Raw genomic sequence first — 24,455 nt, forward strand, 5'->3', positions numbered from 1 at the left:
GCTTCTCATGCTCTCTCTCACTGTCTCTCTCTCAACTAAATAAATAAAAATCTTTAAAAAAAAAAAAAAGAAAACAACAGCAACAGGGGCACCTGGGTGGCTCAGGGGGTTAAAGCCTCTGCCTTCCGCTCAGGTCACGATCTCAGGGTCCTGGGATCAAGCCCCGCATCGGGCTCTCTGCTCAGCGGGGAGCCTGCTTCCCCCTCCCTCTCTGCCTGCCTCTCTGCCTACTTGTGATTGCTCTCTCTGTGTCAAATAAATAAATCAATCTTAAAAAAAAATGAGGTCTTGCCATTTGCAACATGGATAGATGAGAGACTATTATGCAAAATGTAATAAAACAAAGACCATACCAGAGGACTTCCCTTATGTGTGGAATCGAAACAAAAATGAGCAAACAAGCAGGATCAGACCTGTAAATACAGAGAACTGGTGATTGCCAGGGTCGGGGGGGGGGGTGGTGGAGAGGTTGGGAGGTAGATGGGCAAAATGGGTGAAGGGGAGTGAGCCACAAGTCTTTGGAATGAGTAAGTCACAAGGATAAAAGGAACAGCACAGGGAATATCATCGGTGATACTGTGATAGTGCCATATGATGACAGATGGTAACTACACTTGTGAGCATAGAATATATAGATTTGTCACCATTGTACATTTGAAATTAGTGGAACGTTGTGTGTCAACTATATTTGTTTTTAAATTTTTTTTCAATGGAAAATCAAACCCAGAGTGTAAAAAACAAAAAGGTGTTTTTTGTTCTAGACACAGCAAAGGGCTAGAGGCATAAGAAACACTTCTTAAATTTGTATAATGAAAATCATAGAATTAATCATATGCCGTGCACCATCCTTATGCTAATTTCTACAGCAATCCTAGGAGATAGGTACCATGATCCTTATTTTCCCAGTGAAGAAACAGGCAAAGAGACATTCTTTGGAGACATTCTCCAGTGTCACACCCATCAACACACAATTGGAGATTTGAACCAAGGGAGTCTGGAGCCCACATACATACTCTCCACCACTATACTGCCTCTCAGTTGAAAATCTTAACAACTTGTGAAACAATGAGCCCTTACCTTGGTTTCTTTCCTCATCTAAAATTGGGATGCTGAACTTAGAAGATCTCTCAAAGTAAGTGTCTATTCTGTGCTAGATAGGACAACAGCTGTGAATAAGACTCCCTTCCCATAAGAGGTTATATTCTAGAAAGGAAGGAAAACTAGTGAATAGTAGCCTAGTATATCCTAGGAGGCGAAAACAAGAGGTTGAGGCGACTAAGCTGTGAGACCTGATGAGTGAAAAGGACTCCAACATACAAAGAGCCAAGGAACCCACCACAGCAGAGAGAGTGGCACAAAGGCCCTGAGTCAAGAAAAAGCTTGGTGTAGCAGAACCATCAATAACTAAAGCTGGTTAGGGTGGCAGGACCCAGTAATCTAAGGCTTTCCTTATAGGTACAAAAGGAAGCCATTGTAGGGTAAGTCAGAGATAATGTGCTCTGATAAGAGTCTATTTTGGCACTGTATACAAAAGTGGGTTGAGGAAGGAGACTGAAGAACTGGAAAACCAGTTAGTGTTCGCATTTACGTGCGCCAGAAATAATGATGGTGGTGATTAGGGGATGATGGGAAAGTGTAAGGATGGGACCGATGTGTATGGGCTCAGTAACATTTGGGGAGAGAATCCAAGGACTTGTGGGAGTAGGATTTTAGAGCAATTCCCCAAATTTTTGGCTTGATCAACTGAGGGGCTGGGGTACCATGTAAAGAGAGAAGGATAGGCAGAAGTAGGTCAGGTTCTTCATAGACATGTTAAGAGAGGCTTCAGTGGTGTGAATTCAAATATAGATGCCCTACAGCCTGTGGGATATTAGTGTAGAACTCAAAGGACAGGTCTGGCCTGGCATAGGAATTTGAAAGACATGGCCATGCCTCACTGACCTGTGTGTCTGGCTGGCTCTTCAGAACAGGAATCTAGGAGATCACCCAGGAAGGTAATGAAGAGGGCTCAAGACAGCCTGAAAAACTCCCAATATTTAGAAACCAAGTAGAACAGGAACCAAGAAGACATACTTAATGGTTTTTCTCCTTCTTGCCTGGCCACCCACAAGAGGGTTTTATCCCAAAAGCAAAGAGTAGAACATTTAAAAAAAAAAAAAGCTGACAAGCTAAGAAATAGCAGAGGAAAACAAAATGGAGGTGGTAATTGTGACAAAATAAATAAATCCTATGGAAAGTTAGGGATGGAAGCCAGACTGGTGAGAAATGAAGCATTATCAGAAATAATACTATTCAGTGTAAAGAATGTCCAAGGATGATTGTTATAGGATTGTTTATAGCAACGCAAAACAGGATATGTCAATAGCAGAATGGTTAAAATCAATTAGATAAATCCTCTCAAAGTAACAAAATAAGGAGCTATGGATACTGAAACAGGAAAAAATACAAAGTCACAGAGGAAAAAAAAAAAGTTGTAGAACAATATTAATACAGAACAGGATTCCATCTGTATAAAACAGGAGACACACTGCCCATCTCTGCCTATTTCTACAGGTAAACCTGCATGTAAATTAACAGGCATAGATCTCCGAGTAAATATTTTTTTCTCTTAAGATTTTATTTATTTGATAGAGAGAGAGGGAGAGGACAAGCAGGGCGAGCAGCAGAGGGAGAGGGAGAAGCAGGCTCTCCACCTAGCAGGGAGCCCAACATGGGGCTTTATCCAAGAACTCTTGGATCATGACCTGAGCCAAAGGCAGATGTTAATTGACTGAGCCACCCTCAGGTGCCCCTGAGGAAATATTTCCAACTGATTACTGCAGTGACTTCTGGAGAAGGAGAACAGGTAGAGGCTGATGTTTTTTTTAGTTTTATCTACAAATGTTTGGATGGGTCATAACAAGAATGTGTTATGCATTACTTTAAAAAAAATTAAGTGAATGGGGCTTCTGGGTGGTGCTATTGAGCTTCCAACCTTTGATTTCATCTCAAGTTATAATCTCAGGGTCATGATATTGAGCCCCAGGTCGGCTCCAGGTTTATGTAGAGGCTGCTGAGGACTCCTCTCTTCCTTTTCCCCTGCTCCTACCCTCTGCACTCTCCTGCTCTCTCAAATACATCAATCTAAAAAAAAAAAAAAAAAAAAAAAAAAAAAAAAAAAGTGAATAGGATATAAGGAAAAGGAAGCAGAATTTGTAGAACTTATGAGAAATCTTGTCCTAAAGTAGAGCTGAGAGGTGGGATTAATAAAGACTTTGTGTTTTTAAGAGAGCAGGTTTGCTAGCATGCAAATGGAAATGTGCAGAGGTAGAGACTGATTTTGTAGGAAAAAGGGATATATGAAAAAAGGAATTCCTTATGCAGTCAAGAAAGAATGGAATTTGGAGTATGACGGAAGAGACCAGTCTTGGATTGGAGGAAAGTCATTTCCTCCACCAGAATCAGCAGAATAAAGATGGGTACATGAGCACTAGATATGTAAATCAAATTTTAACAGACCTAAAGAGGAATAGAGAGCCATAAAATAGTAGGGGACCTCAATTACCTACTTATATCAGTGCATAAAACATCCAGACTAAAAAAAAGAAAAAATACCGAAGGAAACATTGGCCTCAAACACCACATTAGACCAGATGGCTGTAACAGATGATATAGCCCATTTCACCCAAAAGCAACAAAATAAACATTCTTCTCAAGCACACATGGAACATTCTCCAGAATAGAACAGGTTAGGTCACAAAACAAGTCTTAAATTTGAGAAGATTGAAATCCTATCAAGCACTGTCTTCCAAATACATTGGTATGAAGCTAGAATCAACTATGAGAATAAAACTCTAAAATTCACAAATATGTAGCTATTAAACACCATGCTATTGAACTGATGGAAGTCAGTCAATGAAGCCAGAATACATTGAGACAAATTAAAATGGATTACAAACCAAAACTCATGGGACACAGCAAAAGCAATTCTAAGAGGAAAGTTCATAGTGCTAAATGTTACTTCAAGAAACAAAAATCTCCATTTAAATTTACAACCTCAAGGAACTAGAAGAATGAAGCCCAATACCTAGGACTAAATTTAATCAAGGAGGTAAAAGACCTGTACTCTGAAAACTATAAAAAATTATGAAAAAAATTGAAGATTATACAAACAAAATGGAAAGATATTCCATGCTCATAGGTTGGAAGCACTAATATTGTTAAAATGTCCGTACTACCCCAAAGCTATCTAGATCCAATGCAATCCATATCAAAAAGCCAGTTGCAATTTTTACAGAACCAGAAAAAAATACTAAAATTTGAATGGAACCATAAAAGATGCTGATTAGCCAAAACACTCTTAAGAAAAACAAAGCGGTTAGTAGTACAATCACAGATCTCAACATATCCTACAAAACTCTAATAAAACAGTATGGAACCCAAACGAAAATCAACTCATAGATCAATGCAACAGAATAGAGAGCCTAGAAATAAACCCACACTTACATGGTCAATTAACCCACAACAAAGGGGGGCAAGAATATACAAGGAGGAAGAGACAGTCTCTTCATAAATGGTGCTAGGAAAACTGGACAGCTACACACAAAAGAAACTAACCCACCTTTTACACCATGCACAAAAATCAATGTGAGACCTGAAAACATGAAACTAGACCATTGGTGGTAATTTGATATTGGCCATCACAACATTTTTCTAGATAGTCATTCTCAGTCAAAGGAAACAAAAGCAAAAATGAACTTTTAGAATTATACCAAACCATTGGGATTACACAGCAAAGAAAACCAACAAAATGGAAGGGCAACCTACTAAATAGAAGATACTTTCAAATGATCTGATAAGGGGTTAATATCCAAAATATAAAGTATTTATACAACACTGAAAAAATCTGATTTAAACAATGGGCAGAGAAGGACACCTGGGTGGCTCAGTTGAGCATCCAACTCTTGATTTCAGCTCAGGTCAGGATCTCAGCGTTCTAAGATCAAGCCCCATGTTGGACTCTGTGCTCAGTATGGAGTCTGTTGGAGATTCTCCCTCTGCCTCTGCCCATCACTCTGCTCTCTAAAATAAAATCTTTTTTCCCCCATTTTATTTTATATTTCTTTTCAGTGTTCCAGCATTCATTGTATTTAAAAAAAAAAAAAAATGGGCAGGGAATCTGAATAGACATTTTGCCAAAGAAGATATATAGATAGCCAAGAGACACATGAAAAGATACTCATTATTCATCATCAGGGAAATGCAAATCAAAACAACAATGAGATATATCATGTTAAACGTGTCACAATGGCTATAATACCAAAGACAAGAGATAGCAAGTGTTGGTGAGGCGATGGAGAAGAGGGAACCTTTATGCACTGTTGGTGAAAGTGTAAATTGGTATTGTCACTGTGGAAAACAGTATGGAATCTCCTCAAAAAGATAAAAAATAGAAATAGCATACAACCCAATAATTCCACTACTGGATATTTACCCCAAAAAACTAATTTGAAAAGATAGAAGCTCCTCATGTTTTTTGAATAATTACAACAGCCAAGATGGGGAGACAACCCAAGTGTCCATCAATAGATGAATGGATAAAGAAAACAAGATCGTGTGTGTGTGTGTGTGTGTGTGTGTGTGTGTGTGTAATGGTTATACAACATGTGGTTCACCATGAATACATGTGATATATATACATATACATACATGTATACATACACAAAATAGCTTACTCAGAGATAAAAAAAAAAAAGGAGCAGTCTTGCCATTTGCAACATGGACCAACCTAGAGGGTATTATGCTAAGTGAAATAGGTCAGAGAAAGACAAATACTGTATCATTTCACTTTTATGTAGAATCTGGAAAAATGAGAAGCCAAAAAGCAGAAACAGAGCAGTAAATACTAAACAAATCAGTGATTGCCAGAGGTGAGGGAGTTGGGGGTGGGGGAAGGATGCACAAAAGTGGGTGAAGAGGGAGATACAGGCCTCCAGTTATAAACATGAATAAATCCTGGGAATAAAAGATACAGCATAGGGGATAGAGTCAATGGTACTGTAATAATGCTGTATGGTGACACAAGGTAGCTATACTTGTGGTGAGCTCAACATAACATATAGTTGTCGAGCTATATATGATGCTGTACACTTGAAATTAATGTAACTGTGTGCCATCTACACTTCAACAAACAAATGCTTCAATGAAGTGGGGGAAAGGAAAAAAAAAAAAAAAAAAAAGAAGAAGAAGCCTAAAACTTAGAAGGAATAACAAATATCAGAGCCCAAACAAATGAAACAGGGACTACAAAGACAATAGAACAGATCAATGAAACCAAGAACTGGTTCTTTGAAAAGGTAAACAAGATAGACAAACCTTTAGATGAACTCAAGGACAAAAAAAGAGAGGAGACTTGAAAAAGAAATGAAAGATGTTACAACTAATAATACAGAAATACAAAAGATCTTAAGCAGCTATTGTTAACATATGCCAACAAGTTGGACAATGTAGAAGAAATGGGTAAGTTCCTAGAAACATACAACCTTCCAAAACTAAGTCATGAAGAAATAGAAAATCTGAACAGACTGATTGCTAGTAAGGAGTAATCGCAAATCTCTCAACAACAAATAAAATGCTACATGCCCCGAGAGCTTCACCAATGAATTCTGTCAAATATTTGAATACTTATCCTTCTAAAACTCTTCAGGAAAAAAAAAGAAAGAAAAAGGAAATACTTCCAAACTTCTTTTTTAAGGGTAGCGTTACCCTGATGCTAAAACCAAGACAAGGACATTGCCAAAAAAAAAAGGGAGAGAGAGAGAGAGAGAGAGAGAGAGAGAGAAAATAATAGGCCAATATCCCTCATGAACACAGATGCAAAAACCTTAAGTATTAGTAAACTGATTTCAAAAATACAATTAAAGGATCATATACCACAAATCAAAGGATCACAGGGCACCTGGGTGACTCAATCATTAAGTGTCTGCCTTCAGCTCAGGTCACGATCCCAGGGTCCTGGGATCAAGCCCCACCTCAGGCTCCCTGCTCAGTAGGAAGCCTTTTTCTCCCTCTCCCACTTCCCCTGCTGTGTGCCTTCTCTTGCTGTGTCTCTCACTGTCAAATAAATAAAATATTAAAACAAAAAAAATTAAAGGATCATATACCATGATCAAGTGGGATTTATTCCAGGGATAAATCCCAGGTTCAGAGTCCAGAAAGATCAATTAACGTTGTACACTACATTAATAAAATGAAGGAGAAACATTACATGATTATACCAATAGATGTCAGAAAGCATGACAAAATTTAACATCCACTTATAAAAACTCTCAGAGTAGGTATAAAGGGAACATACCTCAAAATAATAAAGGCCATATATGATAAGCTTGTGCCTGACATTATACTCAATGAGGAAAAGTTGAAAGCTTTTAGTCCAAGATCAGAAACAAGACAGGATTGCCCACTCTCACCGTTTTTATTCAACATAGTATTGACTGTCCTAGTCAAAGAAATTAGGCAAGAAATAGAAATAAGAAGCATACAAATTTGAAAGGAACTAAAACTGCCACTATGTGTGTGTGTGTGTGTGTATACTCTAAAGATTTCACACACACACACAAAAAAACATTAGAATAAATGAATTAAGCTATAAGACACAAAAATTGGTATATAGAAATCTTTGTTTCTATACAAGTGAACTGTCAGGTTATAGAAAGCAAAATTAAAAACAAAAAAGTCTTGGGTGCCTGGGTGGCTCAGTTGGTTAGAAACAAAAAAGTCTCATTTACAATTGCATTGAAAAGAACAAACTACTTAGCAATAATTTAACCAAGGAAGTGAAAGATACATATGCTGAAGACTCTAAGACCTTTATGAAAAAAAAAAAAAAGGAAGATGACACAAATAAGTGAAAAGATATTCTGTGCTCATGGATTGGAAGAAGATTCTTAAAATGTTTGAAACATCCAAGCAATCTACAGACTCATTGCAATCCTCATCATAATTCCAATGTCCTTTTTCACAGAAATAGAAAAATCCTAAAACTTTTATGGACCCACAGAAGAGCCACAACAATTTTGAGAAAGAAAACCAAAGATGGAGGCATCACACTTCCTGATTTCAAACTATTACTAGTAGGATATTGACATAAAAAAACAGATACATAGATCAATGGAATGGAATAGAGAGCCCAGAGGTAAATCCATGAGTAAAAATGTGTGCAAATATAAACAGAATTGTGGGTTTGGGATAAAAAGAGAGGGAAAAAAACATCAGATGACCATTCCAAGATGAAAGTAGGAGGAAAGCAAGCAGGCAACTTTAAAGGAGAAAGTATGAAACAGTAATCGTCAAAATGGGGAAGTAAACCATGGTTTCTAGGCAGGGTTGAGTGTCCAAGAGAAGTTTGTTAGGATTTCAAAACCCTGTTCTGTGTTTCTCCAGCCATTCAGCTGCTTCTGAGCAGTTGGAGGAGAGGTAGAGCAGCAGGTGGAGAGTCAAAATGCAAGCGGCAGAGGGTTGTAGGAGGTGAGTCCAATAGAGGGAGGACGCAAATGAGTAGACTGTATTTTCAGAGTATTGACTACACTGACGCAGTGTTTTTATAAAAGGAAATAATCATGATTAGATAAATGGAAAAGCAAAGCTAGGAGAAGCCTGGTGGAGACGAACAAAGTGAGGGAGTCTGGAGATCAGAGGTCTTAACAAGGTAAAAAAAAAAAAAAAAAAAAAAGTGGCAGTAGGCGTGATTGAGCACATAAAGGAACAGATGGGAGATGGGGAGCAGGGCAGGATTTTAGAGGTAATACAGATTCCAGAGAAGATAAGGAGTAAGTGACCATGAATGGATAGAGAGGTGGCATAGAGGAAAACGGTTGGAACTCAGCAGGTCAATGATCAGAGACCAGGTGATTACATAGCTGTTGAGAAAGAAAATGAGAACAGGGATAAGAAACGTAGGAGGTGAACTATCTTCACTGAATGAGGGGGTTGGTAGACAGCAGAAGGCAGAAATAAAGAGGGTAAGAAGTTGGTCTCAGGAAGTGAATGAGTTCCCGAAGTGTGGGAAATTTTGCAGAAAGTGGTTTATGAAGGGCACTGGAGGGCAAGCACAAAATCCAATCACCCCCTGACTCAGGGTATGTGGAATATAAAAGATTAGGGAAGAAGAACCCTTACAAAATTTTAGTTAAAGAAGGAGAAATGTTCTAAGAATACATTGAGGATACAGGGAGGGCTCTTGATCGAGATTCCAGCAGATCCTTTGAAAGGGATTGGGAGGAAACGAGGGTAGGGCAGATTTTACCAGATTAAGGGCAATGCTCCTAATCCTGCCAGTGCATTGGAAGGTTCTGGAGGAGCTTTAAGCAGCCAGTTATATACAAGGGAAACCCTATATGGATAACAGGTGATTTTTCAGCAGAAACTTTGTAGGCCTGAAGAAAGTGGAAGAAAAACATTCTGGAAGAAAAACCTATGGCCAAGAATACTCTATCCAACAAGGTTATCATTAACTTGATAATTAGGAGGAGGAGAGATTAACTTGTTTGGGAACTCTTTAAGGAATTCATGACCACCACTAAACCAGCCTTACAAGAAGTGTTAAAAGGGATTCTTTAATGGGAAAAGCAAGACCATAAGTTGGAGGAAGAAAAGTAAGAAGCAGAGAAGCATTAAAAATAAATATACCAAAAAAAAAAATTAGTCAAGGGATTGGCAAAAGCAAAGGATATAAATTATTACATCATATACCTAAAAATGTGGGAAGGAGGAAAGGAGTCAAGAATGATTTCAAACTTCAGCAAATATCAACTTAATAAAGACTTCTATACACATAAGATGTTATATACAAACCTAATGGTTATTACAAATCAAAAGCCAGTAGATAAATACCCAAAAAAATAAACAGAGAGGAATTAAGTATATCACTAAAGAAAGCCAGTAAATCATGAAAAGAGAGAAAGGAACAAAAAAGAACTACAAGAACAACTATAAAACAAAAAGCAAAATAGTAATAATTACATACCTATGAATAATTACTTTGAACATAAATGGAGTAAATGCTCCAATCAAAAGAGCCATCTACTTGCTGCTTGCAAGAGTTCTAAAGACACGTGCAGACAAAGTAAAGGGATGGAAAATCATTTATCATGCAAATGGAGGTGAAAAGAGAAACAGGATAGCAAGACTTACATTGGACAAAATAGACTTTAAAATAAAAAAGGACACTATATAATCATAAAGGGAATGATCCAACAAGAAAATATAAATATTTATAAAAATGTAAACATTTATGCATCTAACATGGGAACACTCAGATGTGTAAAAGCAGCCTAATAACATAAAGGAAGTAAATTAATAGTTATACAGTAATGATAGGGGACTTTAATACCTCACTTACATCAATGGATAGGTCACATCCAAACAGAAAGTCTACAAGAGGCAGTGGCTCTGAATGATACATTGGACCAGACGGAGCAAACCTATTCAGAACATTCCTTCCCAAAATGTCAGAATATACATTCTTGTCAAGTGCACATGGAATATTCACCAGAGTAGAACACATATTAGGCCACAAAGAAAGTCTCAACAAATTTTCAAAGATCAACTTCTAACCACAATGCTACGAAACCAGAAATTAATAAGAAAAAATCTGAGAAATACACAAATACATGAAAACTAAATAACATGCTACTAAACAATGAATGGACCAAGAAATCAAAGGGAGAAATAAATATATGGAGACAAAGGAAAATGAGAACACAATGGTCTAAAATCTTTGGGATGCCACAAAAGCAGTTCTAAGAGGGATGTTTATAACAATACAGGCCTACATCAAGAAGAACAATCTCAAATAACCTAACCCTATGTCTAAAAGGACCTAGAAAAAGAAGAACAAACAAAACCCAAAACTAGTAGAAGGAAGGAAATAAGAAAGATTAGAACAGAAATAAAGGAGATTCATATATATGAATCAATGAAGCCAGGAACTGTTTCTTTGAAACAGTTAAATTGAATGAAAAAAAAAATTGATGAACCTTTAGACACATACATTAAAAAAAAAAAATGGAAGAAAACAGACTCAAAAATCAACCATGAAAGAGAAGAACCACCAATACCACACAAATACAAAGGATTATGAAAGGGTATTATGAAAAACTATATGCCAAGAAATTGGACAGCCTAGGAGAAATGGATAAATTCCTAGATGTATGTAACCTCCCAAAACTTAATCAGGAAAAAATAGAATACCAGGAGAAACCAATTACCAGCAATGAATCAGTAATCAAAAAGTTACCAAAAAACAAAAAACAAAAGTCTAGGACCAGATGGCTCACAGGTAAATTCTACCTAAAATTTATTTATTTATTTATTTATAAAGATTTTGTTTATTTATTTGACAGACAGAGATCACAAGTAGGCAGAGAGGCAGGCAGAGAGGGAGAACGGGGAAGCAGGCTCCCTGCTGAGCAGAGAGCCCGATGTGGGGCTCGATCCCAAAACCCTGAGATCATGACCTGAGCCAAAGGCAAAGGCTTAACCACTGAGCCATCCAGGTGCCCCTCTACCTAACATTTAAAGGAGAGGTAATACCTATTCTTCTCAAACAATTCCAAAAAACAGGAAAGGAAGGAAAACTTCCAAATCCATTCAATGAGGCCAGTATTACCCTGATAAAGATATACACACTATAAAACCAGATATACACACACTCCAAAACCAGAGTTATAGGCCAATATCTCTGATGAACATAGGTACAAATATTCTTAATAAAATATTAACAAAAAAATCCAAAACATTAAAAAAATCACTCAATATGGTCAGGTGAGATTTACTTCTGGAATGCAAGTGTAGTTCAATATTAGCAAATTAACCACCATGATATATCACATCAATAAGGATAAAACGCATGAGTTCAATAGATGCAGAAAAAGCATTTGACAATTTCAATATCTACTCATGATATAAACTTTCAACAAAATACATTTAGATGGAATATATTTCAATATAATAAAGGCCTTATATGAAAAACCCACAGTGAACATCATTGTGAACCCACAGTGAACATCCATGGTGAAAACCTGAGCTTTCCCTTAAAGTCAGGAACAGGACAAGGATGTATATTTCACCACTTTTATTCAACAGAGTACTGGAAATCTTAACCACAGCCATTAGACAAGAAATACAAAATAAAATAGTAAGGAAAAAGTTAAACTTTCACTATTTGAAGATGACATGATACTATATATCAAAAACCCTAGAGACTCCACCAAAAGAGGATTAGAACCAATAAACTAATTCAGTAAGGTCATTGGATAGCCCCCCAAAAAATCAATATACAGAAATCAGTTTCATTTCTGTACATTAGTAATGAGTTAGAAGAAAACAATCCCATTTATAATTGCACCCAAAGAATTAAATACCTAGGAATAGGCCCCCAAAAGGAGGTAAAAGACCTGTACTCTGAAAACTATAAAACACTGAACGGAAGATGATACAAACAAATGGAAAGATATTCCATGCTCAAGAATGGACAGTATTGTCAAAATATCCACACTATTCAAAAAATACATTCCTTATCAAAATACCAACAGTATTTTTCACAGAACTGGAAAAAATAATCCTGGAATTTGTAGGGAACCACAAAAAGACCCCAAATAATCAAAGCAATCTTAAAGAACTGGAGGTATCATATTCCCAGATTTCATGATCTACTATGAAGCTATAATAATCACAACAGTACTGGCACAAAAATCAATGTGACACATAAATCAATGTGACAGAAAAGAGAGCCCAGTAGTGAACCCATGATTATATGGTCAGTCTTTGACAGAAAAGGCAAGAATATGCAATGAGGAAAAGGCCGTTTTTTAAAACAAATTATATTAGGAAAACTGAACAGTTACACACAAAAGAATGGGATTGGACCACTTATACTGTACGCATAAATAAACTCTAAATGGATTAAAGACCTAAATATGAGTCCTGAAACCATAAAACTCCTAAGAGAGCACAGATGGTAATATCTCTGGCATCAGCCATAACTTTTTTTTTTTTTTTTTTTTGTAGATAGGTCTTCTGAGGCAAGGAGAGCAGAAGCAAAAATAAACTATTGGGACTACATCAAAATAAAAATACACATATATTTTTTCTACACAGCAAAACAAAACAACAAGAAGACAACGTAGTGAATGGGAGAAGATATTTGCAAATGACCTATCTGATAAAGGGTTAGTATCCAAAATATACAAAGAACTGAGACAACTAAACACTAAAAAAAAAAAAAAAAGAAAGAAAAGAAAAAATCCATTTAAGGAGTGGGCAGCAGACATTTTTTCCAAAGACATACAGATGGCCAACAGACACATGAAAAGATGCTCAACATCACTCATCATCAGGGATATGTAAGTCAAAACCACAATGAGGTATCACTTCACACCTGTCAGAATGGCCCCAAATCAAAAAACACAAGAAGCAGCAAGTGTTAGTGAGAATGTGGACGAAAAGTAATGCTCATGCACTGTTGGTAGGAATGCACACTGGTGCAGCCACTGTGGAAGACAGTATGGAGGTTCCTCAAAAAATTAAATTACTCTATGAACCAGCAATCCCACTAGCAAGTACTGGGTATTTCTCCAAAGAATACAAAAATAATTTGAAAAGATACATGCACCCCTATGTTCATAGCAGCATTATTTGTAACAACCAAAATATAAAAGCAACTGAGGTATCCTTTGGTAAATGATAAACACGTGGCACGTGCACACACACACACAAATACTACTCAGTGATACAGAATGAAATCTTGCCATTTCCAATAACATGGATGGATCTAGGTAGTATAATGCTATACAAGTTAGAGAAAGACAAATACCATATGATTTCACTGCTGTGGAATTTAAGAAACAAAACAAATGAACAAAGAAAAAAAATAGATTTTTAACTATGGAAAACAGATGGTTACCAGAAGGGAAGTGCAGGCTGGGGGGGGATGGGGGTTGGGGAGGTGATGAACGCAATAGGTGAAGGGGATTAAAAGTGCACTTATGATGAGCACAAAGTAATGTATAGCACTGTTGACTCAGTATATCGTACACCTGGAACTAATAAAATGCTGTATATTTACTATTTTTTTTAAAACCGGTAAAATTAGATGTTTAAAAGTTAGTTAAGGGGACTCACAAAAAAGATGTAAAATATGGCAACATATGCACAAGATGGGGGGGAGTAAAAATGAAGTTCTTTTAGAACGTGTTTCAACTTCAGTGACCAACTTTATGTAGACTGTCAATTACTTAAGGATGTTATACATGAACTTCATGGTAACTGCAAACCTGAACCCTGTAATAGATACACAAATAATAAAGAAAGGAAAGCCAACCATAATATTAAAGAAAGTCATCATTCACAAGGAAAAGGGAGCAAGAAGAACTACAAAAACCACCATAAAACAATTAACGAAATGGAATTATATACCTGTCACTAATTAACTGTGAATGGTCTAAATGCTCTAGTCAAAAGACATAGATAGGATAAATTAAAAAAACAAAAGATCCATCTGTATGTTGCCTTAAAAAAATTCATTTCAGAATTAAAGACACAGATTGAAAGGAGAGATGGAAAAAGATACTCCATGAAAAGGAAAGAAAAAAAAAACAAGGTAGCAATACTTACATCAGAAAAAAAGACTTTAAAACAGAGACTGTAAAAAAATAATAATAATAAAAAAGATAAAACAGACTGTAACAAGAGACAAAGGGCATTACATGATAAAGGCATCAATCCAACAGGAGGATAATGTTTTAAGTATCAATGTACTCAACACTGCAACACCTAAATACATAAAGCAAACATTAATAGACAAAAGGAGAGAGACCAACAGTAATACAGTAATAAGGGACTTTAACATCCCACTCATATCAGTGGATGGATATGTCATCCAGGCAGGGCGGGGGACAGGGCAGGGAATCAATAGGGAAACAGTGTCTTTGAAGGACACATTAGACCAGATGGACTTAACAGATGTATATAGGACATTTTATCCCATAAAATGGCATACACATGTTTTTCAAGGGCACATTGAACACTCTCTGGGATAGATCACATGTTAGGCCACAAACCAAGTCTCGAAAATTTAACAAGACTGAAATATCACCAAGCTTTTTTTCTGTTCACAACGGTATGGAACTAGAAATCAATTACAAGAAAAAAAAAAAAAAAAACAACAACAACAACAAAAAAATGGAAAAAAAAACCCAAACATATGGAGGCCAAATGAAATGCTGCTAATCAATAGATCAATTTAGAAGTCAAAGAGAAATTAACAACAAAAATCATACCTTGAAGCAAATAAAAGTGAGTCCAAAATTTTGGTCGGGGGGCACGGTGCAAGTTCTAAGAGGGAAATTTATAGTGATACAGGCCTATCTCAGAAAAAGATTAAAGCCTCAAGTTAGAAGGAAATAAAGATCAGCATAAAAATAAATGGAAACAAACAAAAAAGAAAATAGAAAGGTCAACAAAACCAAGAGCCTGTTCTTTGAAAAGATAAAGAAAATTGATAAAGCCTTTACCAAGAAAAATAATTCAAAATCAGAAATGGAGAAATAACTGATCCCATAGAAACAAAAGATTTATAAGAGACTTATGAAAAATATTCCAAATTAGACAACCCAGAAAAAATGGACAAATTCTTAAAAACAGCCTTTTCAAACACTACCAGGAAGAAATAGAAAATCTGAACAGACTGATGAGTAGTAACAAAATTGTAATCCAATCAAATTGTAATCAAAACCTATCAACTGATCAAAGTCCAGGACCAAATGGATTCACTGGTCAATTCTACCAAACATTTACAAAAGAATTAATAGTTTGGGAAGAGTAAGTATTGAGAAAACACACACACACACACACACACACACACACACACACAAGGAAGAACTTCCAAGTATATTCTACAATGCCAGCGTTACTCTCGTTACAAAAACAAAGACCATACCAAAAGAAAACAAAAACAAAACTACAGACCAACCAATATCCCTGACGGACATGCATGCAAAAATTCTCAACAAAATATTATCAAGCCACATTCAACAATACATTAAAAGAATCATTCACCATTATCAAGTGACATTTATTCCAGGGATTCAAAGATGGCTCTGCAAATCAGTGTGATATACCACATTAATGATAGGAGGATAAAATTCCTAGGATGAACCCTAGGACCCTCAACCCACTCTGGCCACAGCTCCAGCGAACGGCATCAGACACACACAGTCTACGCAGGGGATGGCCATACACTTCTTCAAGGATAGGAGAAGTAGCTGTTCTGCCTAATTTATAAAAACAAACACAGAAAGTCAAGCAAAATGAGGAGATAGAGAAATAAACTCCAGAAGAAAGAACAAAGCAAAACCTCAGAAAAAGAACTAAATGAAACAGAGATAAGCAATATGCCTGAGAAAGAGCTTAAAGGAATGATCCTAGAAACTTTTGCTAGACTGAACAGTGGAGGAATTCCATGAGAATTTCAACAAAAATTTTTAAAAAGTATTTAAAAAGAACCAATCAGCACTGAAGAATACAATAACTGAACTGAAAAATACATTAGAGGGAAACAACACGTTAGTGGACGTAGAGAAACAAATCAGTGTTCTAGAAGGCAGGGTAATGGAAAGTCCCCAAGTTAAACAGCAGAAAGAAAAAAGAATTAGAAATCCTACAATCATTTCTATAGAGGTTAAATTTTATCAAAGGCTTTTTCTTCGTTTGTTTATGATAAAAACTCTCAACAAAGTGGGTTCAGAGGGAACATACCTGAACATAATAAAGGCCTTATATGATAAGCTCACAGTTAACAGCATACTCGATGGTGAAAAATTAAGAATGTCTAGTCTTACCACTTTTACTTGATATAGTACTGGAAGCCCTAGCCATAGCAATCAGACCAAAAACAAAACAAAACAAAACAAAAATCCAAATTGGTAAGGAAGTAATAAAACGGTCCTGATTTGCACATGACAAGACATTATACTAGAAAATCCTAAATACTCTACAAAACAGAAACAAAACTACTAAAATACAAGCATTTGGAAAAACTGCAGAATACAAAATACAGAAATCCATTTCCATACACTAATAGCAAAGTAGAAGAGGAATTAAGAAAACGATTTCCATTTATAATTGCACCCAGGCACCCCTACAATTTGCATCCAGGCATCCCTACAATTTATAATGGAGCACACAGCTCTAGAGTTCTAGGGCTACACTGTAATTTCTTTGTTCATTCCACGGTCAGTGGACTAGGATTAGTCTCAGTTTTTGTTTACAGACAACGCTGTCATGAACAAGGTTCTTTAAGGGGGAGGCTTGGAGTGAAATTACAGAGTCACAGACCTATGCTTCTTAAACATTATTGTGTACATGAATTCACCTGCAGAGCGCGTTACGATGCTGATTCCGGTTTGGTGGGTCTGTGATTCCGCAGTTCTAACAAGCTCTCAGGTGGGGTCAATGTTCATGTTATTGAACATGAACAGGTCCGGTCCCTGGACCCTGCCTTGAGTCAAGTATGAATTTGCTGAAGTTTATTAAATGCTAGTTTTACTAGGTACGACAGGAATAAGTTCGTTACTCCACATACTCCCCAATTTACTACACTCAGACCTCTATATTCAAATTAAATCCAACTTAGTGGCGGTGTAACCGTATTTTGATTTTATTTTGCATTTTGGGTTAATGATGCTGAGCACTTTCACCACGCTTATTGGTTACTCAGATTTTCTCTTGTGAAGCACCTATTCCAGTCTTTTCCTCTATTTTTCTGTTGGTTGTTCAGTCTTACTGATTTTTTCAGCATTCTTTGTCCATTTTGGATGCTAGCCTTTTATTGATTTTATGTCCCAAGTATTTTTTCAGCTGGCGACTTGTTCTTTCACCCGCTTTGTGGATTTTTAAAGTAGTATTATCACTTAACATAAAAAAAAATTTCATGTCAAGAATTGAGAAATACTAGATATACTAGAACACTAGAATTGCCTGGCTCCATTTCCTCTTTCTCCCATGATGACCATCCTCCCTGACCTCTGGTAACAGACGCAACGCCACAGAGCTCATTGTGCCCGGAAACCACTTCCAGTCCATGTCTGGCGCTCAGGAACAGGAAGCTTCTGGAATGATGATTGGCTGTGGAGGACCAAGCTAGTGGGATCAGGCTTAGTGGCCCCTAGTTTCACTTCAAGCGAGCAGTCTCTCTCAACGAGCACATTTCATGAAATTTTACAACACGACCTAGTGAGTGGACCAGCAAGTTGCTTTGGGTAAACAGAAATTCCCAATTTCAATATTGTTGAAACCCTGAAGTCAGGTAGATAGCTGCTTTTACACATTTGGGAGTGTTCTTATTTGGGCAGGTTATGCTACACACAATTCCTGATCAAGCTTTTGCAAGGTTTCTGCTATTTTAGCTAGTAACCATCTATGTAAAACAACAACAACACACTTGCATCACACAAGGCGATAAACACAAAACAATTTAACAACCACCATCTGAAATGGTGTTTAAGAGAAACAACAGTTCCTTTTTTTCATAGCCCAACACAGCGTTAACACTCACAGCAATAATGCCAACAGATTTCAAATCCAGGTTCATGTTTTTAGATCAAATCCTTCCCAGTGATAATGCAACTGGTTTTTAGAACACGTGTGCACTAGTGGGGGAGTCACCCCATAACTGTATGGAGAGCACACCAGTGACCATCGGTTAAAGAACCGAATACGTGTGAAGACAGAAATCTGAGGGGCTGCTGGTGCAGATGGGCCTTCCATCAACCCCAGATCACATGACACCCCTTCCCCAAGCAGCCCTACCTTGGGGTTGAGCTTTCTGGTCCACCTGGCCCTGTTTTCCTTCTGCGTGCAATGGGGTCCCCATCTACAGTGGGCAGCAGAGACCACATGGTCTTGGAGAAGAAAGCAAACGTAGCTAACTCAAGCTCGAGTCTAGGGAGCTCTGGGAGAAGCTACTTACAGCGTGAGCCCGTGGGCCCAGGAGCAGCCGGATTACTGGTAGGTCAATGTTTTGTGCCACACCTGTAGCCTGTTTGCTTCCCCGGGATACCAGCCAGGAGGCTCTGCTCCAGGACAGAAGGAACCTTAGAATACTTTAAGGCAGGGGAAGAAAGACCAAGGCAGGCAGTGGATGATGGCAACAGTCATTTTTGACTCTGGCTGCGCAGATCTTTCTACTGGGTTTGCTTGGATCTATACTGGTAGCTGGGGTGCCAGTCCCACAGAGTAGGATTTCATTGCTAGGAGCGAAGCACGGGCATCAGGAATTTTTTTAAAAGTTCTCCAGGTGATTGAAATGTGCAGCTGGTAAAAAGAACCCCTACATTGGTGTCTCTCCTGGGGCCATTGTGTCAGTCAGGAGTCCGCGCTGGGAGAAAATGGGTGGGTAGGAGGGATCTGAATTGTTACTACAGAGTTAAAGAGGAGGTGCTGCTGTAGATGGGTAGATATCAGTGGTTCTTAGAGAGTGGTCTGGAAACTTCCAGCAAATGCAGATTCTATATAAGCAGGATTTCTGGGGTGGGACCCAGGAATCTGCATTTTAAATAAGCTCTTTCTAAGTGATTCTTAGAACATGAAACTTCGAGAAGCAATATTTGGGGGGTAGAAGCTACAGAATTCTATCATTATCTGGAGGCATTAATATCAAGATGAAAAAAATTGTAGGGTTGAATTCACTGCAGTGTTAAATGGCCCCGAGGCCATCTGTGCATACATTTGCCAACAGACATGCTTTAGAACGAACCTTAGTGAAAGAGCGCATGTGACCACCATCAGAGAATCAACACATTTCTCTCCGTCCAAGCCTCGGTTTTGAGTTTGTGTCATAGCAACCAGTAACTAGGTCAGCCAAGACCTATTGGGGCTGTCATAGATGTGGGAGACAGGTGCTAACTGTAGAGTGAGAGAGGAATGGAGTAGAAGAAGAAATGATCCATTCTTCATGGTCAACTCTTAGCCTGGAGGGGGCTGATTCTTGTAATACAAAGTGTCATTGACCGGTCATGGTAGAGAAATCTTTATCTTGCTTCTCTTGGTATTTCAAGTCTCAGTTCCCGAGGTTCTTACAAAGTAGGGCAGAGTTTGCAACAGTTGCACTGCACAACCCAGGAACATTTTGCAATAGTACAGAACTTATATCATTCTTGAATTTGTATATAAACCTATAGGCCTGGATGTAATACATGAAAATGTGATACTAATTATGTTTATTTATGTATTTCTTTATATTCTGGATGTAATACATGAAAATGTGATACTAATTATGTTTCTTTATATTGGGATACTAATTATGTTTCTTTATATATTCAGATGGACACTGAATACTAGAGTGGCTTTATTTTTTTTATAAAAATAACTATTTGTTTTCACAAATTAAGTAAAGATGTTGGCCTTTTTGACTAATGTCTTTATATTTGTTCCTTAATTTTTGAGGCAATTTTGAATATTTATTTTTAAAGATTTATTTATTTGAGAGAGAGATCAGTGCAGGTGTGCCTACATGCATGGAGGCTGAGCGGCAGAGGGAGAGGGAGAGAGTCTTTTTTTTTTTTTTCCTAAAGACTATTTATTTATTTGACAGACAGAAATCACAAGCAGGCAGAGAAGCAGGCAGAGAGAGAGGAAGGGAAGCAGGCTCCTTGCTGAGCAGAGAGCCCGATGCAGGGCTCGATCCCAGGATCCTGAGATAATGACCTGAGCCAAAGGCAGAGGATTTAACCCACTGAGCCACCCCCGGGAGAGAAAGTCTTAGGCGGACTTCTCCCTGAGCATGGAGCCCAATGTGGGGCTCTATCTCATGACCCAGAGATTATGACCTGAGCTGAAACCATGAGTCAGGTGCTTACCCGACTGAGCCACCCAGGTGCCCTGGCAATTCTGAATATTTAGGGAAAACTAATTTTAGGAAACATGAGAATTTTCTAATTTTTCTACTTTTTAACTCTTAATTTATGTTTTTAGATTAAAATATATTCAAAATTTGAATATTTGAAAACAACCCCACATTACTTTTTAATCTTTAAGATCACTGAAATGAGTTCAAGTCAAGGTCATAGTAAAAATCATGACAGGATGTTAGGAGAGAGAAAAAACTGAAAGGGAAAAAGAAAATTTTCAAGCAAGAAGCCTGTAGAAATTTTAAAAACTAGCAGCAATAAAAATTTCAGACTTTATTGGGGCGCCTGGGTGGCTCAGTGGGTTAAAGCCTCTGCCTTCGGCTCAGGTCATGATCCCAGGGTCCTGGGATCGAGCCCCACGTTGGGCTCTCTGCTCTGCAGAGAGCCTGCTTCCCTTCCTCTCTCTCTGCCTGCCTCTCTACCTACTTGTGATCTCTCTCTGTCGAATAAATAAATAAAATCTTTAAAAAAAAATTCAGACTTTATTGAGTATAACCCATATACATTCAGAAATAAGGCACTATAGGTTATTTATTAGTGAAGATTTAATTATTTATGGACGTTAGTAAGAATATGATTCTGCTCAAATCCACAGCTTAAACTGCAAGTCTGACTAAATCCTTACAACTTAATATTATTTGGTAAATGATTCTTCAGCTACTAATTAAAACACTGAGATGGAAAAGAGAATTCCTAATGTCAAATGCATAATTCAGAAGTAACAAATGTAACTCTGGGTTGCACCTTGTGAGATAAAATTATAGACACAAAACCAGCAGATTGATCAAAAAAGACAAAATCCCTGGTGTGTTACTGTGTTTGTTGGCTAATCATACTGGAAAATGATTCTAACCCTTTTAATAGAATGAGATTTTTTTCTAACAAAACACACTGTGCTTCAAATTCATGGTAATGATTTTCCACTGGATAAACATGGTAGAAAATACAGCCTTTCATTTAACATCAGGTCTTTCAAACACAGTGCATTAAGCGTATCTTTTGATTGTGATGTTTCAACATGTGGGATCTTAGTGACCCTGATAGGACTGCTTAGCTGAGAGCCAGCCAATTCCTAGTGCTAGGAAAGGACTGACCTATGAATGTGATTGTCATATGGAAACCAAGCCTGAGCCTGTCCACCTCATCACTTCTCCATCAGGCTCTTACACTCAGAGCCACGATTCACCTGTCCTTACCACCCCACAGCCAAAAAAAAGATCATGTTCAAAATCCATGTGTGTTTATTAATAGATGAATGGTTAAAGAAGATTTGGTACACACACACACACACACACACACACACACACACAAACATAATTGTATTCAGCCATAAAAAAAGAATGAAATCCACTCATCTGTTGAAGGGCATCTTGGCTCTTTCCACAGTTTGGCGATTGTGACCATTGCTGCTATGAACATTGGGGTACAGATGGTCCTTCTTTTCAGTACCTCTGTATCTCTGAAGTAAATACCAGTAGTGCAATGGTGGGTATGGAGGTGGGCACGTATTGTAGGAAACACCAGGTATGGTGCATAAACAAAGAATCTTGGAACACTGAAAAAGACAATAAAATAAACTTAGGATGTGAAAATAAATTAAAATAAAACTATTTGGAAAATTAAAAAAAAGAATGAAATCTTGCCATTTGCAACAAGATGGATGGAACTGGGCAGTATAATGCTAAGCGAAATAAGTCAGAGAAAGACAAATATATGATTTCACTCATGTGGAATTTAAGAAACAAATGAGTAGAGGAAAAAAAGGAGAGAGACACACAAACCAAGCAAACGACTCTTAACTGTCGAGAACAAACTGAGGGTTACCAGCGGGGAGGCGGTTGGGGGGGCGAGGTAAAGTAAGTGATGAATTCACGAGTCCCTTGTCAGGATGAACACTGGGCAATGTCTGGAGGTGTTGAATCACTCTAGTGTACACTGGAAACATAATATGACACTGTATGTTAACTACACTGGAATCAAAATTTTAAAAAACTTTAAAATCCATGGGGCGCCTGGGTGGCTCAGTGGGTTAAGCCGCTGCCTTCGGCTCAGGTCATGATCTCGGGGTCCTGGGATCGAGTCCCGCATCGGGCTCTCTGCTCAGCAGGGAGTCGGCTTCCTCCTCTCTCTCTCTCTGCCTGCCTCTCTGCCTACTTGTGATTTCTCTCTGTCAAATAAATAAATAAAATCTTTAAAAAAAAAAAACTTTAAAATCCATCATGTGAATTTCCACCATGTGTCACAAGGACGGAAGCCTATGGTTTCCCAGGGACTTCAACTATCTCCCACCAACCAACATTTACTCCTCGGGGCTGAAAACCAAACATAGTTGTGTTTTTAAAAGTTGGAATGAAGGGCCCTCACTGCTCAGGTGAGCTGAACCCACCACAGCTCAGATTTTGAAACGCCAAACCTGAGGCCTGACATCACCACTAAGGGGAAGCCAGGTCCAAGGCATTAGGGACACGTTCTGGGCTGCGGAGCCCATCACCAGTATTTGATCTCGCTGACCTTCAGCCTGTTTGCCCTGCCTCTCCTGCTCCTTCCTGTGGAACCCACAATAAAGACACTTGCCTTGGTTTCTCTCATCCCTACCTGCCCTTCTTCATGAGAACTGTGAGTACTAGTTGGCTTTCCAAGGGCAGACATCTCCTGCTCCATTGGCCTCATCATATCTGAATAATCAAACCAATATTTTAAAACACAGAAAGAAGCTGGGGAACACTGGCTTGTACATTCCCAGTCCAAAGAACAGTATTTTATTACTCCCATGCCATGGTGTACACCTGGTCTTCGGAATTCTCTTTGGCCAATGTTGGTATGTATGACTGTCAACTAGATTCTCCACGAAATCAATATGAAACATCACTTGCCCATGGAAAGATGCACATAGGGAACTGTCAGAACTGGGAGAGGAGAAGGTAGTGAGCAATGGATGATACTGAACAGTCAATGCTGGCGTAGAGAACTGGCTCGAAGCTCTTGAACACCACACCAGCTCTACGCCAAGCATTGTGTGTCCCAGGGAAGCAATCTTTGCTTAGCCGACTGCATAATCCCTACAGAGAACAATGGAAAGTAGCAGAAATGATTTGGAAACTGGGTGCTAGAATAAAACAATGAGATGAAGGATTAATATCCAGGAAGAAAAATTTTTTTAATGGAATCTGTAGATAGAAGAAATTATTATAATGGGTTCCAATGAGAAATTCATATTCAGTTCAATTTGATGATGGCAGGAACAAGTGTCCATTCAACTAACAGTCATTAGATATAGTATTGAGCTACCCGAAGAAACCAGGAAAATTGTGAATATTTCATTCCTTTTAAATCTATTATCAAAAGCCCTGTTATTGACTTCAGGGTTGTGGAAATTAAACATCTTTCTATATGCTTATTGACTTTTTTTTTTTTTTGAAGTACCTGTCTTTTTTCTATGTCTGTATTAATGTCTATGTTTTCTCAATGGTTTGTAGTTCTTTATATATTTTAGGTAGGAATCTACTGACT

General features: G+C 37.8%; 1 long non-coding RNA gene across 2 annotated transcripts in view; it reads right to left on the reverse strand.

Moving 5' to 3' along the window:
* The window catches only part of LOC116570433, a 41,171-nt gene that overhangs the window by 6,618 nt on the left and 10,098 nt on the right, over positions 1 to 24,455 (reverse strand). Inside the window, exon 3 of one of the 2 annotated variants that reach the window (XR_004277426.1) lies at positions 22,770 to 22,880. The exons of the other annotated variant lie outside the window; for it this stretch is intronic. This is a non-coding gene — a long non-coding RNA (uncharacterized LOC116570433). The remainder of the gene's footprint in view (positions 1 to 22,769; positions 22,881 to 24,455) is intronic. 2 annotated transcript variants of the gene reach the window in all.

This window comes from Mustela erminea, chromosome 12, assembly GCF_009829155.1.
Source record: "Mustela erminea isolate mMusErm1 chromosome 12, mMusErm1.Pri, whole genome shotgun sequence".
Taxonomy (NCBI): domain Eukaryota; kingdom Metazoa; phylum Chordata; class Mammalia; order Carnivora; family Mustelidae; genus Mustela; species Mustela erminea.